The sequence below is a fragment of the Triturus cristatus genome, chromosome 3_2 (assembly GCF_964204655.1).
Source record: "Triturus cristatus chromosome 3_2, aTriCri1.1, whole genome shotgun sequence".
NCBI classification, from domain to species: Eukaryota; Metazoa; Chordata; class Amphibia; order Caudata; family Salamandridae; genus Triturus; species Triturus cristatus.
In genome coordinates, this window is record NC_140584.1 from 440,989,247 (window position 1) to 441,012,403 (window position 23,157).

At 44.2% G+C, this 23,157-nt stretch overlaps 1 protein-coding gene across 1 annotated transcript in view; it reads right to left on the minus strand.

The window, feature by feature from the left end:
• Positions 1-19,612, minus strand: part of RIMS3 (regulating synaptic membrane exocytosis 3) — a 531,625-nt gene extending 512,013 nt beyond the window's left edge. The window contains exon 1 of the mRNA XM_085648027.1: positions 18,781-19,612. The gene's annotated coding sequence lies outside the window, so the exon portion shown is untranslated. The remainder of the gene's footprint in view (positions 1-18,780) is intronic.
• Positions 19,613-23,157: the final 3,545 nt, after the last annotated feature.

Here is a 23,157-nt window from a genome sequence, read left to right on the forward strand (position 1 = left end):
ACCTTTTCCACCCCATATTCTACATTCCTGTAAAATTTTATCTACATCCGTTAAGCCATTTTCTCAGTAGGTCTCTTTAAACTGCGCTAAACTATATAATACACCACTCCACTCCACTCCACTGTATGACAATCTACTCCACTCTATGACATGTCACTCCACTGTATAATATGCCATGCCACTCTACGACATTCAACTCCACTGTATCACACTCCACTCTATGACACACCACTCCACTCTTCCACAAGCCAATGCACTCCATTCTATCACATGCCACTCTGCTCTATGACACTCCAACACTCAGCTCTACGCTCCACCACTCCACTCTACACCACTCCACTGTATACTACTCCACTCTGCACCACTCCACTCCACTATGCACCACGCCATTCTACTCCACTCCACTATGTGCCACTCCACTCTACACCACCCCACTCCATGCCACTCTACTCTAAGCCACTGCACTCTGTGCCATTCCACTGAACAGTATTCCACTCTATGGCATGCGACCCTACCCCACTCCATTCTACGTTATTCCATTCTATGCCACTCCTCTTTATGCCACTCCACTCTGGCTATTCTACTGTACACCACACCACTCGACATCAATTTACTGTATGCCACTAAACTCTACACCACTCCACTTTACACTATTCCAGTCTACACAATTCTGCTCTACGAAACTCCACTCTACATCATTCCACTCTATGCCACTCTACACTACACGACTCCATTGTACGCTACTCCACTCTAACCCACTCTACTGTACATTACTCCACTCCACTCTACACCACTCCACTCTACACTATTCCACTCTTTGCCACTCCAGCCATTTTAGCTGTTGGAATTACAATGTGTTGTACCTTGATTTCCTTTCCCTGCTGCTCAGCCAGTATGAATGTGATGTGGATGTGGAATGTTAGAATGTTGATGAGAGAGCAGAATGTTGGAGTGCCTGGTCGTGTGAAAGAGAGAGACAGTTGGAGACAGTGGGCTGAGCAGCAAGGATGCTGCTCCTGGTGGGGCCTTGTATTATCTTAACTACCATCCTGTAACTACCATCTTCCATCCAAGCTCAAATAAATCTTTACTTATTTTTATACCTCATGGCTACGTCTGGAATTTCTACAATTCACCTTTGTAACACAATGCTTGGTTTCTGACAGGCTCTCCATGCCGGGCTTTCCGACATGGCCCTGTGGCCTCTGGTTTGGGGCCAAGGGGGCACCACCTGTTAATCCCTGCACCGCGTGGCAGGCACCTTGAGGTGCCTGCCACGCGGTGCAGGGATTTACAAAAACTTCAATTTCTCTATGGGAGCATGTGCTGTGGGTGGAAACTGCCCGCAGCACAAGCTCCCATTGAGAAATGGGAGTATGTGCGGTCACATTGTGATTGTGGTGTCGGGAACGTGTTGTCAGGACCTTCTTTTTACAGTAATTTCTGTCAGTAATGATTTAATACTAAACTACATGTCCCACAATGCTTCATTATGAGCAAAAGTGGGAGATCTGTATATATAGAGAAACTGAAAAGGGACTCAACCGTGAACAAGATTTGGTAGCCAAAACGTGTTGTTGTTGGTGTTCTAACGTGCAATGGATAGCCACTCAATAAAGAAAACTTTGCAATAGACTCCTGGAGTGCAGCGTATTTTCTTGGATGATTAATATTGGCAGGACAAGGTTCTGTCCTGAATGCCTGCACCCTTTTGAATGAACGCGCTGTTTTTTGGGAACCGATTGGATTAATGAAGTATATATATATATGTATGTATATATATATATACACACACACACACATAGAGAGAGAGAGAGAGAGAGAGAGAGAGAGAGAGAGAGAGAGCTAATTATGCCAGCAAAATGTAGCCATTTTTAGAAATTTCGTGTTATACTTGTATGTAAAGGCAAATTCTCGAAATTACGCCATTAGGTGACTTCCCATAATTACTCACCATTTGTGGTAAAAATGTACGGTGAACGCATGTGAACTACAGAATGAAAGCGGCTATTTTCCACCACTTTTGTTGTCATGAAATGTGTTCTCACTTAAAAAATGGACGTGAGGGTGCATCTTATGCTAAAACAAAGCGCAAAATAACAGATTTGCATTTTGTGTAATTTTATTGAAATTTTGCATAATTATGCACAAGCAAATTACACAAAATCCACATACACCTAACACAGACATATGTTTATAATACATGTTGGGATGCTTTTCTTGCACAAAATGCAATAGTATAGAACTCATATTTCACAGGGAAACATGAAAAATTTAAAATATTTCACAGTTTCCTGTGCTATATGTGTTTTATCATCATAATGACAAACCCCAACACACTCTGCAGAATATTATCATTGTCGGGGCTACGAGGCTATGCAGCATTGGAGTACCAGATTATGTGGCATGGTTATCTAAATTGTGATGCAAGATAAGGAAAATTATGCAGCATATTCTCTGGTGGTATTATTTTCATCCATTTAACCCCTTCCCCGCTCATGACGGAACCGTTCCGTCATGAGCCACGGTTGCCGTGTGCTCATGACGGAACGGTTCCGTCATGACACTCCCGTTGGCGGCCGCTCCGCCTACGCGGCGCTGTTTCCCCGCCTGTGCGGGGGGACAACGCAAATGGGCGGAGTCATGACGGAACCGTTCCGTCATGAGCACAGCTCAACTGTGGCTCATGACGGAGCGGCTCCGTCATGAGCACAGGCCCACCGCGCTGCCCCCCTGCCCCCCCCAGCGCTGCAGCGGAATGTCCGCAGCAGCGAAGGGGTTAAGCTAGAAAAAACATTTTTGTTGAAATTTGCAGATGTGGTAAATTATGAGGTGAATGTGAAAAATCCATATTTAAGCAGTAAATATTGCAGCCACATAATCACATAAATCCACTGGTCATGATCATAGTCTACTGTTTTATCAATGATTTATTCATGAAAAGTAACAATCCTAAACATTAAAATTCCAAGTAGAGTTCATTAGTAGCTGCACTCTGAACAGCCTTTTCAAGTAATTACTCCAAAATAAATACGTTTAAACATAATGAGTAATATGTAATATGGTCCTACATTCCCCGCTTGGGTTTTGATGACATTTGCAAACAATTCAGCTTTCGGCTTCATGGTTTTGATCCCTAGATGCAATATTGGATGATATTACAATGAAACAATTATGTATTGCTCTCTGTCTCTCTTCATATGTGTGTACTAATAAATACACATTCACGCATTTTTACCACAGTGCAAAGGTCAAATTCCATCCTATTACCGCAGAGCAGTTTAAGTGGCGAGAGAAAACAATGCTTAATACCTCAAGATTATATTCTGAAATTATCTCACAAAGGAAAATGGAGGACACACTATACAAGGCCTAATTATTGGAATTTATTTTACTGCATGGACTTGACCCCTTGTTTCCTGATTTTAGTTAAAACAAGTTTATATCTACTACACATGAAAGAACAGCAAGACACAAGTCATATACTCAAGTATATTTTACGCAATTTCTGGAATTTCCTGTTACGCTTCTTATATGAAATTCACGAAATTATGCTATTATGCCACTCTGTGTGATACAATGTGCCATTCACGGTACAAATTTACCTCGAATGCACAGGATCAACAGAACAAGAGTAGCTGTGGTTTGTTGCGCTTTTGTTTAAATACGTCCTTGAACCCAAAAAATTGACACGTGGACACATTTTTGCGCTAAAATATTGCATGAAATGATAGATTTCCATTTTGAATAACTGTGCATATATTTGCATAATTATGGCAACATCTCTCTTAATTACACAAAAGCAAATTACATAAATAAATGCACATCAAACATCCTAACCATGCATCAACACTAATAGGGGTAATGTGTGTGTTACAGTCACAACCACCCACTGTCCTTCTCGTTCCTCTAAACTCTTCTCCTATTGTCACAGTACTCTAACTGTGTGTCAACCTCCTCTTCTGGCCTTCTCACGGTGTTCCTCCTCTTAACTCACCTGCTAGTCTCTCCTCATTCTCTCCCACAGGTCTCGAAGTGCTCTGAAGTGTTCCTAGCAATGCTATGTTGCACTGTGAAGCACTCAAGCAAATAACTCAGTAGGTTAACTTAGTCCCGCAGATGACTGTGTATAATGCAGCACTTCAAATTCCATGTCCCTCCCAACGTTTCATGCGTGCGAGGGCATTAAAAACAGAACCTTTTGGCAATAACAACTAAGGGCGTGATTCACGAAGGTAAACTTACACTTTCGTGTAAATGGATTATTTTTCAGTATTCACAATCTATGATTTAACAGTAACTTTATGACTAAGGAGACTCCACAGTCGGGGCAGAAAACTACACACATAAATAGATAGACCTGTCCTAAGTGTGTGTTGTAAGTAGGAGTTATTGTCTGATTAATAAAAATCATCAAAAAATGATACAGTACAGTACACAAAACAAAGCGAATTATACACTTTTGTACATTAAATACCTTGAAGATAAACATAGAAATTAATTTATCCTAACATGGAAAAAATATACAGGTTCCATAAATATGCAAAGTACTTATAGCAGGGATCACACTACTATTCATAAATTCTCTAAACAAAGTCATTTCAGCCACATTAAAATTAGAGTGACCAGCAAGAAACCATATAAGATTTGAAAGTGCCATATGCCTATGAACAAATAACCTAATTATTATTTGGTCAATAAAAACACCACACAATTACATTTTTCAGTGCAAAGGGGCAATGCAAATAAATCCTGTGAGCATAAATAAATACTGCAACTATGGGCAGAAAAATACTGGGATCCTAATAGAAAGGCGCCATGTGCTTTGGTACAAGATTTAACTGTAAGTATCCTGTCATATAATGTATTCAGGCAGTAGCCAAGAAAGTGCAAAGTGCAAAAACACGAGAGAGGAAAACAGCCTAAGCCTCTTAGTAGAAAAATATAGCACTTGTTTTAAATAATACTTTAAAAACACATTTTGAACTACAGATGCAAGCATTCTTTCTGCAATAGTTAGAAATGTTATCAACTGACAGGTTGATGAAATTGAATCACCAGACAAACATCAAATGAGGGGCTGACGAGCAGATCTCACTCCTACATTGAAAAAGAGGGTTTTGACAGAATACAATGTGCATTGAGCAAGTTTGGGCAGACACAAACAATATGCAATAGAGTTTCTTGTGAAAGTCCACACAGTCTACAGTGACCTAATTGTCCAATGTTGGGTCCATTTTGGCGTGCCGTCCTTAGTGGGATACCTGCCAAGTTCTACTTTTAAAATTGTGTCCCTCATACGTGATGGAAAGTAGGTAGTCGGATGGGGCTGAATTCACAAACTCTGATGCAAATTGATCATTGACCGGGTGTTCTTCTTTGAAACTAGCGCCTTTTTATCCACCAGGAATGAATTAATTTGTATCTTTCCGTTTAAAAGCTGTTTAAAACTAAGCTTAATCATCTCAAGAGACCCCGTTAAAATGACTTTTCAACAACACTTTATTATCGAAAAAAATTCCCAATTATTTGTATGTCGTCCCAGCCTCAACTGGCCCTCCTCTCACTTTCCAGGGTCATGTCTTAGGGTTCACTGGATAATTTTCACAATCTTGGTTTTCTTGATATTCATCTCCAAACAATTGGCGGTAATATATTCATCAAAAGAAGTGATTAGTCATTGTAATCCTATATGGGTTTGACTAAGTAGAATCATATCATTAGCATACTGAAGATATTTAAGATGATCATTGGCAGGTTTGGGAGGGTGGGCATTAATAGTTTCAAAATGCTGTGACAGATCTGACATTAAGAAGGCATGAAGCCAATACACAGCCTTGTTCAAGACCATTGCAGGTTTTGATTCTCCGAGACCGGCTAAATCCATCGCCTAACTTAACCTGAACCCAAGTTTTTGTGTACAAGAGTATAAAAGCATTGAGACGCTTTTGGGGTGTTTCCCATCCAGCAGGTTTTCAGCATAATATGGATCGTGGAACCAAATCGAATGCAACTTTTAAGTCACTAAAACAAATATATACGTTTCGGTTTTTTTTAAACAGCGCACTCTGCCAGTACGATGAGGGTTAATAAGTTGGTGATTGTGGGTTGACCCTTACGAAATCCTGATTGATTAATTGGGATTATTTCTTGTGATGTTGCCCATTCTGCTAAAACGATAATTATTGGTGATCCTCATTACTGTCAAGCCATTTTCATATCCAAGTTAAAAAGGGCATCTGCTTGTGCAGTCACCTGTTTCTGTGGGACACCCTAAAAAGAATTATTTATGTAACCTTCGTATCATTGTATGTGTTTATGTGTTTTAGTCTTCATTTTTGTTCATTCCTGTAGTTTCATTTCCATTATTGTGTATGTTTCTTAACAATCCTGTGTGTTTCTGTGACATGTTATTATTTTGCATCACTTCACAATATATGATTGATAATATACCGTTCTTACAAACTCTCTCTCTATGGTGTCTTAAAGTATTATTTTGTTCGTATTGAGGCACAATTGATTTTCCACATCTCAAAGAATGTTTAGGATTTATTCATGTTTTTGTAAAAGAAATATAATCTCCTCTACAGACCAAAGTGTTGTTGCATATTACTAGATTTCCCAGGTTTTGAGGGATACTGGGTCGCCCCATTACACTTAATGTACTTTGAAATTTGGACGATTTTGCTTCCACAGAATTCGGTACATAATATTTATCCAAGAAGGAAAGATCAGCAGAATGTAATGAGTTATTCATTTGAACAACTGTCATGGGGCCTTGGCTTGACTCCATAAGATTAATCTTTTGTGGTGTTAATGTTGGTTTCAAATTATCAATCAAACAATCATAACATTTATAAAGCGCACTACATACCCGTGAGGGTCTCAAGGCGCTAGGGGGGGGGAGCTGCTACTGTTCGAAGAGCCAGGTCTTGAGAAGTCTCCTGAAGGTTAGAAGGTCTTTGGTTTGCCGCAGACGGATGGGGAGGGTGTTCTATGTCTTGGCAGCGTGGTGGGAGAATGATCTGCCGCCGGCGGTCACTCTTCGGATGCGGGGGACGGCAGCGAGGGCGCTGTATGCGGAGCGGAGATGGCGGGTGGGGGTGTAGAGGCTCAGTCGGCTGTTGGGGTACTCTGGTCCGTTGTTGTGGAGTGCCTTGTGTGCGTGGGTGAGGAGTTTGAAGGTTATCCTCTTGTTGATAGGGAGCCAGTGCAGGTCTCTCAGGTGGGGTGTGATGTGACTGCGGCGAGGGATGTCGAGGATCAGGCGTGCGGAGGTGTTCTGGATGCGTTGGAGCCATTTCAGGAGTTTGGGTGGGGCTCCCGCGTAGATTGCGTTTCCGTAGTCCAGTCTACTGCTGGCGAGGGCCTGGGTGACTGTCCTTCTTGTTTCGGTGAGGCTCCACTTGAAGATCCTGCGAAGCATGCGGAGGGTGCTGAAGCAGGAGGAGGAGACGGCGTTGACCTGCTTCGTCATGGAAAGGGTGGAGTCGAGGATGACCCCTATGTTGCGTGCATGGTCGGTGGGTGTAGTGCAGTCGGCCACCAGGAGTCGTCCCACGCTGAGGAGGTGGATCCGAGGATGAGGACCTCCGTCTTGTCCGAGTTCAGACTCAGCTGGCTGTTTCTCATCCAGTCGGCGACGGCCGTCATTCCTTCGTGGAGGTTAGTTTTGGCGGTGTGGGGTTCTTTGGTGAGGGAGAGGATCAGCTGGGTGTCGTCAGCGTAGGAGATGATGTTGAGGTTGTGCCGCCGTGCGACTTGGGCGAGCGGTGCCATGTAGACGTTGAACAACGTTGGGCTGAGGGATGAGCCTTGGGGTACGCCGCAGATGATCCCGGTGGCTTCAGAGCGGAAGGGGGGGAGGCGGACACTCTGTGTTCTGCCGGAGAGGAAGGAGGTGGTCCAGTCCAGGGCCTTCTCTTGGATTCCGGCGTCGTAGAGGCGTGTTCGTAGTGTGCAGTGGCAGACTGTGTCGAAGGCGGCTGACAGGTCCAGGAGGATGAGGGCCGTGGTTTCTTCATTGTCAAGCAGAGTCCTGATGTCATCGGTGGCGGCAATGAGGGCAGTTTCGGTGCTGTGGTTGCTGCGGAGCCCGGACTGGGATGGGTCCAGGATGCTGTTCTCCTCGAAGGAAGCTGGTCAGTTGTTTGTTGACGGCTTTTTCGATTACCATCGCCGGGAACGGGAGCAGGGAGATGGGTCAGAAGTTCTTGAGGTCCTTGGGATCCGTCTTGGGTTTCTTGAGTAAGGCGTTGATCTCTGCGTGCTTCCAGCTCTCCGGGAAGATCGCTGTCTTGAAGGAGATGTTGATGGTTTTCCGGAGATGGGGTGCAATGGTGCTGCTGGCTTTGTTGAAGATGTGGTGTGGGCAGGGGTCTTCCGGGGATCCGGAGTGGATGGTGTTCATGATCTTGATGGTGTCGTCGTTGTTGATGTTGGTCCAGGAGAGCAGGCGGTTGGTGCGGGTGGTGGTCGTGGGAGCGGGGTCTCAGCAGTTGCCGGGGTTAGTATATTGACAGCTCTCCAAAGGCACAGAACTAAAAGGATTCATACCAGTGTTTGCTTTTAATGGCTGATTAATTGACTCACCAGAGTTTGGGTTTTGATAGCATTTTATGTTATTAATTAACTTTGGAGATACTATCCTTTTGATTTTCTAGGCTATCATCCATACATATAACAGGGCTATTCTTTTGACTAAAACTAGAATCCAATTGCAGTTTCTGTAATATCTTAATGGACTTGGGTGGCTTAGATAGGCTTGTGTTTGGTCGGTTATTGTCCAGACATATGGCAGATTTGCCACAATCCTTTAATTTCTTGCAGGGCTTGGGTGATTTGAGTAGCCTTTAGTTTGACAGTGTATCATCCAGAAATATGACAGAATTGTCACAATCCTTTAGTTTTTTTATGAACTTGGGTGGCTTAGGTAGCCTTTGGTTTGATTTAATATCGTGCAGCCATATGACAGAATCATCACTCAAAAAGCTATGCTGTTTTAATCTGACCTGTGCTGCGCCAGCTGCCTTAGATAGACAGCTTTGTTGAACTGGTGTCGCTGTTAAACCTAAAGATGCATTGAAGGAGAATGAGAATGAAACACAGTACTCAGGATCCGCATGAATATGAACATTTACTGTGGTTGCATGTGACCCTCCTCCCTTGATTGGGGCAGCCGTTGTTAAGCGTGTGTCACCATCAGTGGGCTGTGTTAAACAAGCCCCTAACATGGCACCCTGAAGTAGTACATTACATGCTGCTGCTGATGATGGACATAGAACTGAGTAGGTAAAGACAAACCATCTTCACATTGGGCTTTTTCCGCCCGTTTAAGTGTGCGTAGTAAATTAAGGTACAATGAGAGACAGGAAAAGAGCCTGTTTCATATGGAAATGAGAGTTCTGAGACTCATTTATGGGGGTGGAGGGAGGGAAAGATAGAAAGAGATAAGGGTGGAAAAAGGCAGACAGAGATATTTTTATATAGTCTGGTCTCTGGTGCTATGAGTAGCATTGATGGGAGGTTGCCTGGGGATTAACCCTTCAGTAGTTTATGCAGTGTGTGCTAGATACATTTCAGAATTACTTTTTGTTTGTGGCAGCAACATGAAAGTGCTACAATTGGCATTCCGAACAATCAAACTGTCAAACAATTAAGTGGATTGAGCACCTGCTGCAGAGATCCATGTGCAACCTGCAAGTTCAGGTCTGAGCCCTGGCATAGTGAACTCAGCGTTTTATCCTTCTGGGATATGAAAATAAATACTATTGAGATGGAGCACAATGACGCCATGGGACAGTTTCCATTCAATTGGGAATATCACGTACATAAGAGTGCATAGACATGGTTTAATGTGAAGCCTTGAGCTCTATAAGCCCTTCAGATAAACAAAAAATAACAAAACAAGGGCGTAACACAGGCCCGTGCAGCCCCTGTGGCACAGGTGAGCCCGCAACCCTTCAGGGAGGGCTATTCAGGCTAAAGCCAATAATATCTGTGAAATATGAGAGATTTGGCCCCTCATCACTTCTGCTCAGGGGCCCCTGTCATTTTATGTTAGGCCCCAGTAACAATACTTGTTATATGTGTCTCTTATAGAGAACCTCTATCATTTATTTCAGTTTCTAAATTTCATAACTCACTGCTATGACGTAGCAACAATTGATAACAAAACTCGTTAATACGTCATATAGGCTGCCAGGGCTCTCTGAGAGCCTGTCAGTACAGCTCCGCTTGTCGGCTTTGAATGAAAGCAGAAAGCACAGCTGCAGGAGGGGGAAGGAAGGCAAGAAAGATGATGGTGTTGGTCAAGGGTGGCAAGTAAGTTTTAATTTGTTTACCTTTTGGACAGGGATACATAACAGAGGCCATGTTATGTTTGTCTCACCTATTACTACTATGCCTCTGCATTGCAGTTGATAGCAGGGGCAAATGATGTGGGGGGCAAATATAACATACAATTAAAGTGAATTATTGAGATTTTTTCCACCTTGGGGTTCTGTGTTACATTATAGACAACTCAAGCTTCGCTCTTGTTGTCTGTTTGAGATCACTCAGAACCCCTGAGTGAAAAGCATCCCCATAATTCTCTGTTACAGTTTATAATTGTATATGTCACTGAAGCGCCATGGAGCAGTTAACTTTATGGTATTGAGCGGGACTAGTGTAGCTGCAGAATGGTCGGGTTTGCTTCTATACAGTGTAACTACTGGCAAAATAATTGTTCTCCATTTAGATTAAATTTAAGTAAATTCCTCCCATTGGAATGTCCTGAAAATCAGGCTTGGATCTGAAATTCACCAACAATGGTTACCAAAGCACACCGCACACACCATACCCTGCACCCCAGTAATTGTTTGCTCTTCCCTTTGTTTCTGGACTGCTTGCAAATTGGTATTTGAGCACGGTGCTCTACGCAAATTATGACATTTGTTGTGTGCTTTAGTAACCATTACTAGTGAATCTCGGTGGTTTGTTGCATTTAAGCCAGAACATTAACTGGTTTTTTTCCCCCCAAGGGATTTCATTATTTTTCTTACAAAGCATATAGCTTGAAACTCCCTCCGACAGTGCACAGTGGGTTGGCTCGCACAACAGCTATGCAAACCATAACTCTCACATCAAATGCATTGCACGACCTTCCCCCTGATGAAACAGATGCAATTACAAATGTTGTAAATCATGTTACAGATGAGATTGCATGTCACATTACCTTTACCACTTTGGCAGCGACAACTATGAAAGTTGTCTCATTTATTAGGGGGAGTATGTGTTGGTATTTAATTACATTTTCTCTTAGGTGCTAATATTTATTGTTACAAATATTGTAATGTCATGAACATTGCATTTGGTGTGAAATGTATGCTTTGGGTGCCTCAAATGTGAAAGTCGGTGTTTTTCTTTTAATTTGTAACCATATGTGCACTTTAAGTGTGGGTTTTGAGTGTATTCTGCTGCTTCTTTAAACATATGTTAATACGCTATAACCAAAGCTTGCCATGAGCATTTTCAGTTAATGTTTGGTCTTTTTGATCATATTATAACACAAGCAGCAGATCTCTGCATCAAACCAGCGATAAGCAGCCAGTCCCTACTCTGCATGGTTTTTTGTTGTGCACAATGTGAGTTGGCGACCCCACGCCTATCCTTTAGCAGGCAGTCTGTCAACCCCACTGTGCATAGCAGGGGTGAGCTGCCTGGCCAGACCTAGTCCACAACCCACTGCCAGAGGCTAACCAGCTCTGAACACTGACTTTGGCCATTTGCTGAGGGGCTTGGCAACAGGTGCCCGACCCTTCATCCAATCACATCATGCATCCAACCCCTACAACACAAGCCCTTCAGCTATGCACGGAAGGGGTTGGCTGGAGCGCTCTAACATGCCACGGGGGCCGGGCCAACTCTCAACGCACTGCTTGTGGCCATTGGCTAAGTCCAGTTCTAGTGCAGTAAATGCTTTCTTTTCTATTTGTTTGAACAGGAATCACAAATTCAATGCTGGACTGGGAATCGTGGACCCGGCGGTCCCAGGGAGGGTTCAGGATTCACAATCCAGCATAGCCATTTGCACATCCTGTGATAAAAATATTTTTTAGTAAATTCCTTTTGACCACCTTACATAGTACTGAGCTTCTGGGTAGGTTCCTCCTGCCCCGTTATGATCCTTTTCTTTTTCCTTACAAGGTGCTCGATGTTGCGTAATAATGGCAGCAGCAACAGGGGAGAAGGGGTGGCCTAACGGCCGGAGCTGCCGACTTTGGACACAGGTTCAAGCTTCCGCGCCGGCTCACCATCCTGTGATTCTGGGCAAATCGCGAATGTCTCCACGTGTAAGGTGGTTGGTATTCGTGTAAAGCGCTCCAATACCTTCGGGTCGAGCTCGCGCTTTAAAAAAAAGTGGGGGGCGGGGGGGAAACTTTTCTGCCAGCATACCAATCAGAGTGTGGTGTGGCAGATTTACGCAGCCAGATTTGCAAAGCCACAATAGGTAACTGAGAAAATCTCCTTACAATGGAGTGCTCCTAATTTTTTTTTTTTATTGAATTCGTGAATCCTGAATTAAACGATCTCTCCGAATTCATGTGAACAAGACCCTACTTGTCGAAATGCGTCATGCTATTTTAAAATAGATCTACCAAAGCATGCCCTGGGTGGCTCGCTTCTCTCTCGCTGTCATGCATTATGAGTGGATGAGGATCCTCGTGTGCGCGTGCGCGAGTGTACATGTTTTGTACAGTGCTTACCATAAAATTACTGTCAACATATAGAAATATCGAACGCAACTGCAGGAATTCGTTTTGAAGGTTTAAAAAAAAAATAATAATAATAAGCAGGTGTCAACCAGAATTAAAGGAGTTATTCAATTCCCCCCAAAAAAACTACAAACTTAGTGAAGTGAAGAGAATGTTTCAGAAACGAAAATATGCTGCAATTAAGTTCAGGGCTGGAGAGGCTTGTGTTGGGCCGTCTCCCTCGTGAGCCCTTGGAGCCAGGTTTTAAGAGCCCAGGGCCGCTCATGGTGCCTCCGGCACGTTCTCCCGCTGCCGAGGGTATTGGCAACAGGCACCGGGAGGCTTCAAGGGAGAGGACGAGAGGGAGGGAGGTAGAGAGACGAAGGGAGCGGAGATGGTTTGAGTATTTTTGCCTCGGCTGCTTTTGTTTCCCCGTCATGCTCTGATTAAGATCTGATCGGTCGAGTCCGTCGATCTAAGTCATTTTCGTTTGGGACCGTGTTTTCTCCCACTGTTTGGCTGATTCAGGCCACTCATCTTTCTTGGTCTTAACAACACTGGCTAATTAATTCCACGCACTGCAGATGTAAATCGCTACTAGCACGTCAATACAGCTGTTACTACTGCTCAACCATTTGTGGCGCTCGATTAAAGAGCCTCCGCAGGATATACGACGGAGAGGCCCTGGCCATACGTCTATGTATCGATCGCGGGTTTTGAAGATATTGTTACGACAGGAACCGAACCTAATAAGCAACACTGCTATACTACCGTAATGTCTGTAACAGCATCATGATACAGAGACCCATCCCACAGAACGCACATAAATTCTCTTGTAAACGCGCATCTATCTCTCTACAAAGAAACGTATTCAGAGCATAAAAGGTCCTCTCAATGATGGTCGTCAGGGTGTAGTGAACCAAGCATACAATTAATATTTCTAGTCCCAGTCCTAATGGTCATTTCCAGTGTCCAATCGATACAGCATCGATCATGCCTCTGGTCCCGGAAAGCCCATCATGGGGTGGCCAAGCTGGCTACTGTTCGCTCCGGTTGAGCGTGGCTTGTGTACACGTAACGCCTGCGTGGCCGTGAGGCGGCCGGTGCGGGAGCGTCGGAGCGACCGCAGATTGGAAGGGTCCAAGCCTGGGAGGCTCCGGCGCGTGCAATAGCAGCCAGTGGATGCGGCACGAAGGAGTACGGGTACCAGAGAAGACGGAAACACCGCGGACTTGGAGTTGCGCAGCATATGTGTTTGGTGCGACTTACGCAACCCACATAATTAGACTTCTGCAGGCTGCTCTTTCGACTAGGGCTGGCACGGTAGTTTATTTCCCGAGATATCGTTTCCTTCCAACCCGCACAAGCAGCCCTCCATCTCCTCTTGTCCTTACTGATAGGTGGCTCAGTCGTCACCTCTCCATAATGGTCTGGCAGACAATGTATTCTGATGACAAAGGTTTGTCTCGTGGTTTAAGATGACACACTTTGGACAATCAGGCTCGCCAATTACCCCAGGGCTACTAAACACCAGTGTTTACGGTGGATCTGCGAGTGGGGCAAAGAATGTGAGGGGTCGTAGAAAATGATGAAGTTGTGTGTAAGGAGCAACATCAAGCTGTGGTTTTGAGATGGGGGAATGCTGAAGGGCTCTTGGGTGTCCCAAGCTTCTATCCTGCTGGCCACAGTACGCTCAGTTAAAACAGTGTTTGTACCCCAAACAGAAGTGATTGTGGCAGTCTGGGGGTGTACGGGTCTTGGGTGTGTGAGCCTTTCAATCAATCACTTGGTACTTGTAAAGCGTGACTTATTACCCGTTAGGGTATCCAGGTTGTGGGCTGATGGGTTCAGTCGAAGAGGCAGGTCTTGAGTTTCTTCCTGAAGTCTGTCAGCGAGGGGGAAGTTCAGAGGTGGAGGGGGATGGGAGGCGTTCCAGGACTTGGCGGTGAGGTGGGAAAAGGAGCGGCCTCAGGTGAGGCTGCGGCAGATGCGTGGTGTCTGTGCGAGGGCGAGGTGGGCGGAGCAGAGGCTCCTGGATGGTTGGTGGAAGTTGAGATGTTGGTTCAAGTATGCCGGTCCTTGGTCGTGGAGGGCTTTGTAGGCATGACTCAGCAGATTGTATTGCCATCTTTTGCTTTTTTTGATTGGGAGCTGAAGCTGGTGGAGGTTTCTCTGGTGCTGGGTGAGGTGGGTCCTTTTGGGCAGGTTGAGGTTGAGTAGGTATTGTCTGGAGTCTTCTCATGAGTTCGCTGGTGGTACCTGTGTAGAGTGCGTTGCAGTAGTCCAGGCAGCTGGTGACTAGGGCATGCGTGACTTTTCCTGTTGTTTGAGGGGAGCCATTTGAAGATTCTACAGAACTTGTGGAGGGTGTGGAATCAGGCTGGGGAGACAGCGTTAATCTGTTGTTTCATGGAGAGGTTTCTGTCCAGGATGATGCTGAGGTTGTGGATGTGGTCTTTTGGTAAACGGGTGAGTCCGAATTCCGCTGGCCACCAGGTGTCGTTCCAAATGGAGGCATGGCTGCGGAAGAATAGCACTTCAGTTGTGTCTGTGTGGAGCTTCAGGCAGTTGTCCTTCATCCAGGCTGTGATGTTCTTCATGCAGTTGTGAAAGTTGTTCTTCACTGTGGTAGGGTCTGCTGAGAGCAAGAGGATGAGCTGCATGTCATCTGCGTAGGATAGGATGTTAATTTCATGGGTTCTGACCATGTCGGCTAGCGGCGCCATGTAGGAGTTGAAGAGGGTGGGACTGAGTGATGAACCTTGAGGGACACCACAGATGGTGCTCATGGGTTGCGAAGTGAAGAGGGGAGACAGATTCTTTGTGTGCGTCCTGTGAGGAAAGATGCCATCCATCTGAGAGAGTCGTCTTTGATGCTGAACTGGTGCAGACTTATGATGAGTTGTGTGAGTTTGTATCAAACAGCCTTGGATTGAGCAGGGATTGGTTCATGCAGGTCTTGGGGTGTGCAGGTCTGGATTCCTGCAGGCCTTGGTTTGGTAGATTTAGTGAGGTTATCGGTTTGGCAGGCCTTGGAATATGCAGTTGTTTGGTTGTTTCTGTTTTATGTGTGTCCTAGCCAGATCTTGAAACGTGTACGCCATGCATGTCCTGTGTTGCACATATCTTCTGTTGAGGGCTCGCTCTTGGATTGAGCAGAACTCAGGAGACCAAGTTGCTCACAAAGGCGATTCAACAACTTGGTCGCCTTGGGGAGAGGGGAGGATATGACATTACAACCAGACCTGCCTACTTTGGAATTGAAGAACTCGTTTTGAATTTTGCAGTCAGGTCAATATCCTGTGATTATAGGCAAATCACTTAATTTCTCTGTGCCTAAAAAAAAGTGACATTCTGTTATGTAACTGGTGCTCATGTAAATTGCTCCAACACCTTTTAATCAAGTGTGCACTGTATAAAACTGCAAAAATAAATAGTATTTTGCATTTTAGTACCCACAGTTGTTGTATCTCACAAGTTTCGGATTGCACAGGTCTTGAATCATGCAGGTTTTGGATCTCACAGACCAAGGATTCCAGAGATCTCTATTCGCTCACATCTTGGATCAGCGCAGGTCTGGATCGAGCATGTCTTGAATGGTGCAGGTTTTTGATCTTGCTGGATATCCCAAATCTTGGAACACACACACCTTAAATGGCAAAGGTCTTGCATGCCGTAATTCTTGTAGATTACAGGTCGTGGACCATGATTCTCTTGAATTGCATAGGATTTGGACTAAGTTCAACTTGAATTGAACAATTCATAGAATTTGCAGTTGTAGTGTAACACAGATATTTGATTAAGCATGTCTTGTATCATACAGGACTGGGGTCGGATAGATCTTGGGTCATGTGCAAGTTTGTTTTTGCATGTCCAGGAAAATGCAGGGCTTGTATTATGCAGGTGTTGAATCCTGCAGGTGTTAATTCCACAGGCGTTAGATACCACAGGTTCTGGGTGCCAAATCATCTGGATTGCAAAGGTGTTGTATCCCACAGGTGTTGTATTGCACATGTGCATGATCAAACAGGTGTTTGGTCACGCAGCTCCTCACATCAGCCTGTGCCCGTTCAGGCAGGTTTACATGGCATTATGCCAGTCTTGTATTGAGCACATCATGGATTAGGCGCAACTTGAACCCACAGAAGGTCTTGATTTCAGTTGTCTTGATCATTCAGGCCATGGATTGTGCAGGTCTTGTTATGGACAGGTTTTGCACTAGGCAAGTCTTGTTTCGTCAGCTCATGTTTTTAACCACCCACTGATAGCATCATGCAAGTCTTACATTTGGCAAGGCTGGTATTGTATTACACAAGTCTTCCATGGCACAGGCCTTACCTGCCACAGATCTAAGGCCAGACATGTGTAAATAGTCAACAGGATCATGCATGCCTTTTATCACATATATCTTGGATCGTGCAGGTATTTTGCAATACAGAAAAGGTCACACAGGTTTTACATAGTACAGAATAAATCACACATACCTTAGAGTCTTGCATAACACAAAAAAGAATATATAGCTCTTGAGTAGTAAATGACAGTGTGTGCCCCTTTTGCTTACTTATGTAAATCGTGCCAGGATTTGGACAGTATGTAATAGACCTTCCAGGCCTTGGACAGTATGTTCTAAGTAGAGCGTACCAGGAGAGTAAGTACTAAGTGCTAGGACTCTAATTCCATGCAATAGATCGTGCTGGGACTTGAAAAGTACGTAGTAATTCGTGCCGGGGCTTGGACTGTGTGTAATACATCGTGCCAGTACTCTAATTCCATACAATAGATCGTGCTGGGACTTGAAGAGTATCTAATAGATCGTGCCAGGACTTGGACAGTGTGTAATAAGTCGTGCCAGGACTTTAATTACAAACAACAGATCTGCCAGGATTTGGACACTATGTAATGAATTGTGCTAAGACTTGGACCGCACATTCTAACTAGAACATACCGAGACTTGGCCTGTATGTATAAAATCTTGCTAGAACTATGAAGCTGCAGAATAGATCTTGTCAGGAGTTGGACAGAATGTAATAAATCATGCCAGCACTCTGATACTGCACAATAGCGCCTGTCAGTAATTGGACAGTGATTAGTAGATCGCAACAGGTCTTGCAAAATAAATAATATAGCGCACAGATATTTCATTGTGCATAAGGGATAGTGCCGATCTTCAGTAGTGTAAAACTCATGGGACTTGAACTTGAAAAGTCTATAAAGTAAGGGGATAGAACATTAGAGATTGCACAAGGCGTTATTTAGTAAATAATATACTTGGTGGGGCCTAAGTACATAATACTTTCTGCCAGGTCTTGGAAAGTTATGGTATAGATCCTGCAATGTCTTTGATATTACATCATATCTTGGGCTAGGGTCTTAACAGATGTTGCAGGCCCGGGAAGCACATAATAATGTGTGCCAGGTTTTGGGGAGTATGCAGTAAATTTTGCTAGGCTAACTCATTGTAGCAGGTCTTGGTTGAAGTAGGGAATATAATTTTCTCTTAATATCATACACAAAATACTGATGGCAAATTTATCGACAGTTAAGTATGTGTAGATTTTCAATACCTAAATCTGCATATTTGTACATTGACGACAGGTATATATTCAAGGTATGCAGATATGGAGTTAAGAACAGTAAATCTATACCTCCCTATATGCACTTACTTTTCAATATTTTTGTCCTCAATATTCTGGCTTCAATATTTCGGTATAATGATATTCCCTACTCGATATTCCATAGTACAGCCATCTTTGAGGTGCAAAATAGATTGCACCAGGGCTTGAAAGTTAGCATGGCTCAGGTAGTATGTAACAGTCTGCGCCAGGTCTTATAAAGTATACAGTAGATGGCATCAGGTCATGGATCGTACGTAGTACTCATGCCAGGTTTTTGATAGTACGCAATAGACCACTGCAGGTCATGAATTGTGAGTAACAGTTCGTGCCACGTGCTAGACAGTAGGTGAAAGACAGCTGCATGTCTAGGATTGTGAGTAACAGATCATGCCAGGTGTTGGAGAGCACACAACAGGTCGCGCGGGTCTTACCGTGTAACGAGGACTGCTCCGGGGGGCACGATGAAGGCTTCCGAGGAAGGGAGGACAGGAACGGGAAGAACAACACTCCTTGCCCCCCAAGGAAATGGCAAAGGACAAAATGTTGCATGGGCAAAGGCTGTGGAGATTGCGCGGTTGTGTCCAGTCTGTCAGTCTTGCTTGATGGATAGACGGGTGGACAAAGGCTGTTAGAGCTTGCAGGCTGCTTGGCACACGGGTAAGCGGGCGCAAGGCTGGGCTGGGGGAGTGATGGAGGCGGCAGTTTACTTGCAGTGGTCGCGGCACGGTAAGCTTGGAGAGACCCAGGCTGGATGGCTACCAAAGGCTGGACCGTTCTCGCAGGGGGCGCCCAGACGGCGCGAATGCTCCAGTTTTGCGCACGTATGGATGGGTCAGCTGGCTGAGTAGAAGAAGAGTGAAGGAGCTCAGTCTTAGACGGGGGGACTGACAGAATGATGCACGGGGCTCACGAGGGTCTGTCAGTCCTGCTGGATGAGCTCAGTTCTGCTGCGCACGCGGGAGCGGCGGATGCCCTCAGGCTCGCTGTGCGCGTGGATGGTTGACGGACAGGCTGTGGGTGCTCACGAGGGCGTGGGGCAGTGGGGTGTCCAGTGCTGCCGGGCAGTCCCAGTCTAGCTCGGTGCGAGGAGGATGGCTGGACTGACGGACGCAAGGACGGCTTGAACTAATCTTGAAGGCTTCCAGGAGACAGTGGCATCGCCGATCCTCCGCGGTGCCGAGGCGTCGCCATGGTTACCTTCTGACCCACTTCTTTGCGAAGCCAAAAAAACCGGGAGGGGTGGGGAACATGGACAAGGGGCGAGAGGTAATAATGGTCCGCTTGCACCCGAGAGGCAGGTATAGCTCCTCCCGACAGGGACTTAATTTAGCCTCCCCACCGTATCCACGCAGTTTTCAGTCTTGTACTGTGGTCCGCCCCTCCCTCAGCTACCCTCATCTTCCTCACCGCCACCCCACAGTCTCTGCTTCCTACTCCTACCGCGCTGTGTATACCAGTATCTTTGTTTTCCTGCCTATGTCCATTTCTTCCCCCCACTTCCCTTCGCTATACACCTAGTATCTGCCCCCAGAGACTGCAGCCCTTTACCTGGGACCCAAGCTCTGTAAAGGCACTCTCCCTCATACTGTGCAAAGTACAACATGATGGAGTGTACAAAAAACAAAACCCAGAGAAAAGCTGCTGAACACCTGGCAGGTTACAATAACAGAAAACATCCAAAATGCATACCAACAGGTAGCATTCAACAGCATAAAGCAAAAGGTAAACCAGAGCAAAATCTGCAAAAATGACTGGCAATCATTTATAGTACAATACACAAAGAAAAAAGATACAGCTGCTGAATTAATGCGCTGCAAAATTTGAATATATAAAACACCAAACAATCAGAGAAAAATCTACAGAACACCGGGCAGCACACTGTAGTATAGAACATCCAAAACAAGGAGGGTAAGCTGCTGGGTGCCTACTTGTATTCGGCAGTATAACATTCCATGATAATATAAAGCGCCAAAAACCCCATTAAAGGAACACACGGAAGCATAGGACAGTTTGAACTGCGGGAAAAAGCTACAGAATACCTAGCAGACTGTAGCAATAAGAAACACACAAAAATCCAAAGAATAAAGCAAAGATTACGTAACAACATGCGGTTTCAACAGAGGGTCTACGAGGAGAGTCAATTAATTGGCAAACTCCTGGCAAATTCCACGAGGAAGAAACAGGAATCTGCCTCAATAATAAAAATATCGGATCCCTCAACTGGATTAGAAGTAGTTGATAGCAGCAATATTTCCCAACTCTTTTTGGATCATTATGCCCGGTTATACTCCACTGAATATGTAATACAGGAAAACTCGATCAAAGAGTATTTTTCAACTTTGAATCTCCCTCAACTATCTTCGGAGCGGGCCCATAATTTAGAAAGAGAAGTTGAGGCAGGGGAAATTTTAGCGGCTATTAAATCAACTGCGGGTGCTAAAGCTTGTGGGCAAGATGGCTTCCCAATCGAGTTTTTTAAAGTTTTTTCAAGGGAATTACTTGTTCCTTTGAGAAATCTGTTTAACTTTATTAGAGAAGGGGGCCAGGTCCCGGGCGATTTTAAAGAGGCGATTATTGTTTCATTCGTTAAAAAAGATAAGAATCCCGATGATATCAATTCGTATCGGCCCATAAGTCTTTTAAATTCTGATTATAAACTATTAATGAAGGTTTGGGCTGAGCGTTTGTTACCTGTTGCTCAGGAAGTAATTCATAGGGATCAAACTGGTTTTATTGCGGGTAGACCAATGGCAGCCAATACCCAATTTTTAATACAGGCTTTAGATTATATCAATACAAATCGTATCCCTGCAAGCATTGTAATGGTCGATGCAGAAAAAGCATTTGACCTTGTAAATTGGAAAACTTTATTCAGTCAGTCAGTCAAAATTACTTTATTCGGGAACCATAAAAGTGTGAAACATCAAATACATACATTATAAATAACTTTAAAATTGACATTTACAGAATATTTTAAACAATAATAAGAATAAGACTGAGTCAAATTTAATCAGAGTTCAAAATTAATTATATACAACACTATGTCCACTTAATTTTTTTCCTTAACCTCATCGCAATAGCCAAAAAATTTGCTATGTTAAAAATCTCCCAAGTTGTACCTAATAGCTGGAGATACAAAAGAGCAGGTTTGACTTGTCTAAATCCTTTATTTTTGATAAGGGGGATGATGAACTTTTTACGAAGAGGGGACAAATGTTTACAAAAAAAGAGAAAATGGACAGTGTCCTTAAGGGAGAATCCGTCACAAGAACAGATCTCCAAGTCCCTGTCCTTCATCCACCCTACCGAATCAATCAACAACAGATGATATTTATTCAGTCTAAACCTGGTCAATAAAAAACGATGATTCATATTGGTCACTGTAGTTAGATATGGTTCAATACTATTAGAGGTAATGATTAGCTGATGGGCCTTTACTGTAGGTTTGGCTAACTCCGTTTCTTCTCTGGCTAATGTTGTCCGAAGCTTGTGAGTGTCTTTCACCCATTTTATGTCCCCCTTTATCAGATTATTAGGGTGATCAAATAATTCTGGGCGACCTAGTTCGTTGGTTAGATTCTTAATATAACTCAACCAGGGGATAGCTTTACCGTGCTCAAGAGATAAACAATCTTTTATAATTTCACGGTTTAGCTCAAGTGCCGGATTTAGCCAGATTGATAGCCATTTTAATAAAGGGGCTAATTCTATCCGATCAATTAAATAATCAACTCCACATTCTTGATGAACGATATAACTGGCGGTTGCCTGGGGAAGTGACAGGATTGATTTAAGAAACTTATCCTCTACCACCTGAAGATCCTTTACATTTTTAATTCCCCACAGGTCCGCCCCATACATGGCTATAGAAATACATTTGGCTGTATAAATGTTCAGTATAGCCTGCAGAGGCTTCACCCCCAGTTTGCGAGCAAAGTCCAGGACACCTAAAATTGACCTGGCAAAAACATTGCGTTTTGCCACCAATTGAGGGGCCCATGTGGACTTGTCATCAAAAATGACCCCCAAATATGGAAAACTGGTAATTTTGGATAAAACATGACCCTCACAAAGCATGGTCTTAGCTTTCATGGGTTTGCGACCTACAGTCATAACATGAGATTTAGCGAAATTCACGCTTAAATCAAGCCTTTTCATGAAATCAGCGAATGTGTCTAAGAGTCTTTGCAGCCCTACTGCCGTACGCGCTAACAACGCTGCATCATCTGCATATAGTAATGCGGGAATACAATGCTTCCCTACCCTGGGAATATCCTTGCATGACTCAATTAAGGCAGTGGCCAGGTCGTTAATATAAAGTGTAAAAAGCAGGGGAGCTAAAATACAGCCCTGCCTAACCCCATTAGAGATTCCGATCTTGCCAGTACAGTTGCCCAAACGGTCAAATCTAACGGTGGCAGAAAGGTCTCTTTGTAGATCTGCTAAAAAGTAGACAATGTTTCCATCAACGCCACACTTGAGAAGAAGTTCCCACAGTTTCGATCGATTCACTCGGTCGAAAGCCGATGATAGGTCCATAAAGGCAAGATATAACGTCCCTTTTTTGGCTAAGGTATTAATAGGTGGAGATTTAGGCTTTGATCTATTGTGCCTCGTCCCTTTCGAAACCCGTATTGTAAGCAGGAGAGGGTGTTTGTATCTTCCAGCCATTCTGTGATTTTACCCAAGACTACTCGCCCCAGGACTTTTACTGCGGAATCAATGAGGGAGATAGGGCGGTAACAACTAGGGTCCCCTCGATTACCCTTTTTAAAAATGGGTATGATCACAGACTCGGACCAAGTGTC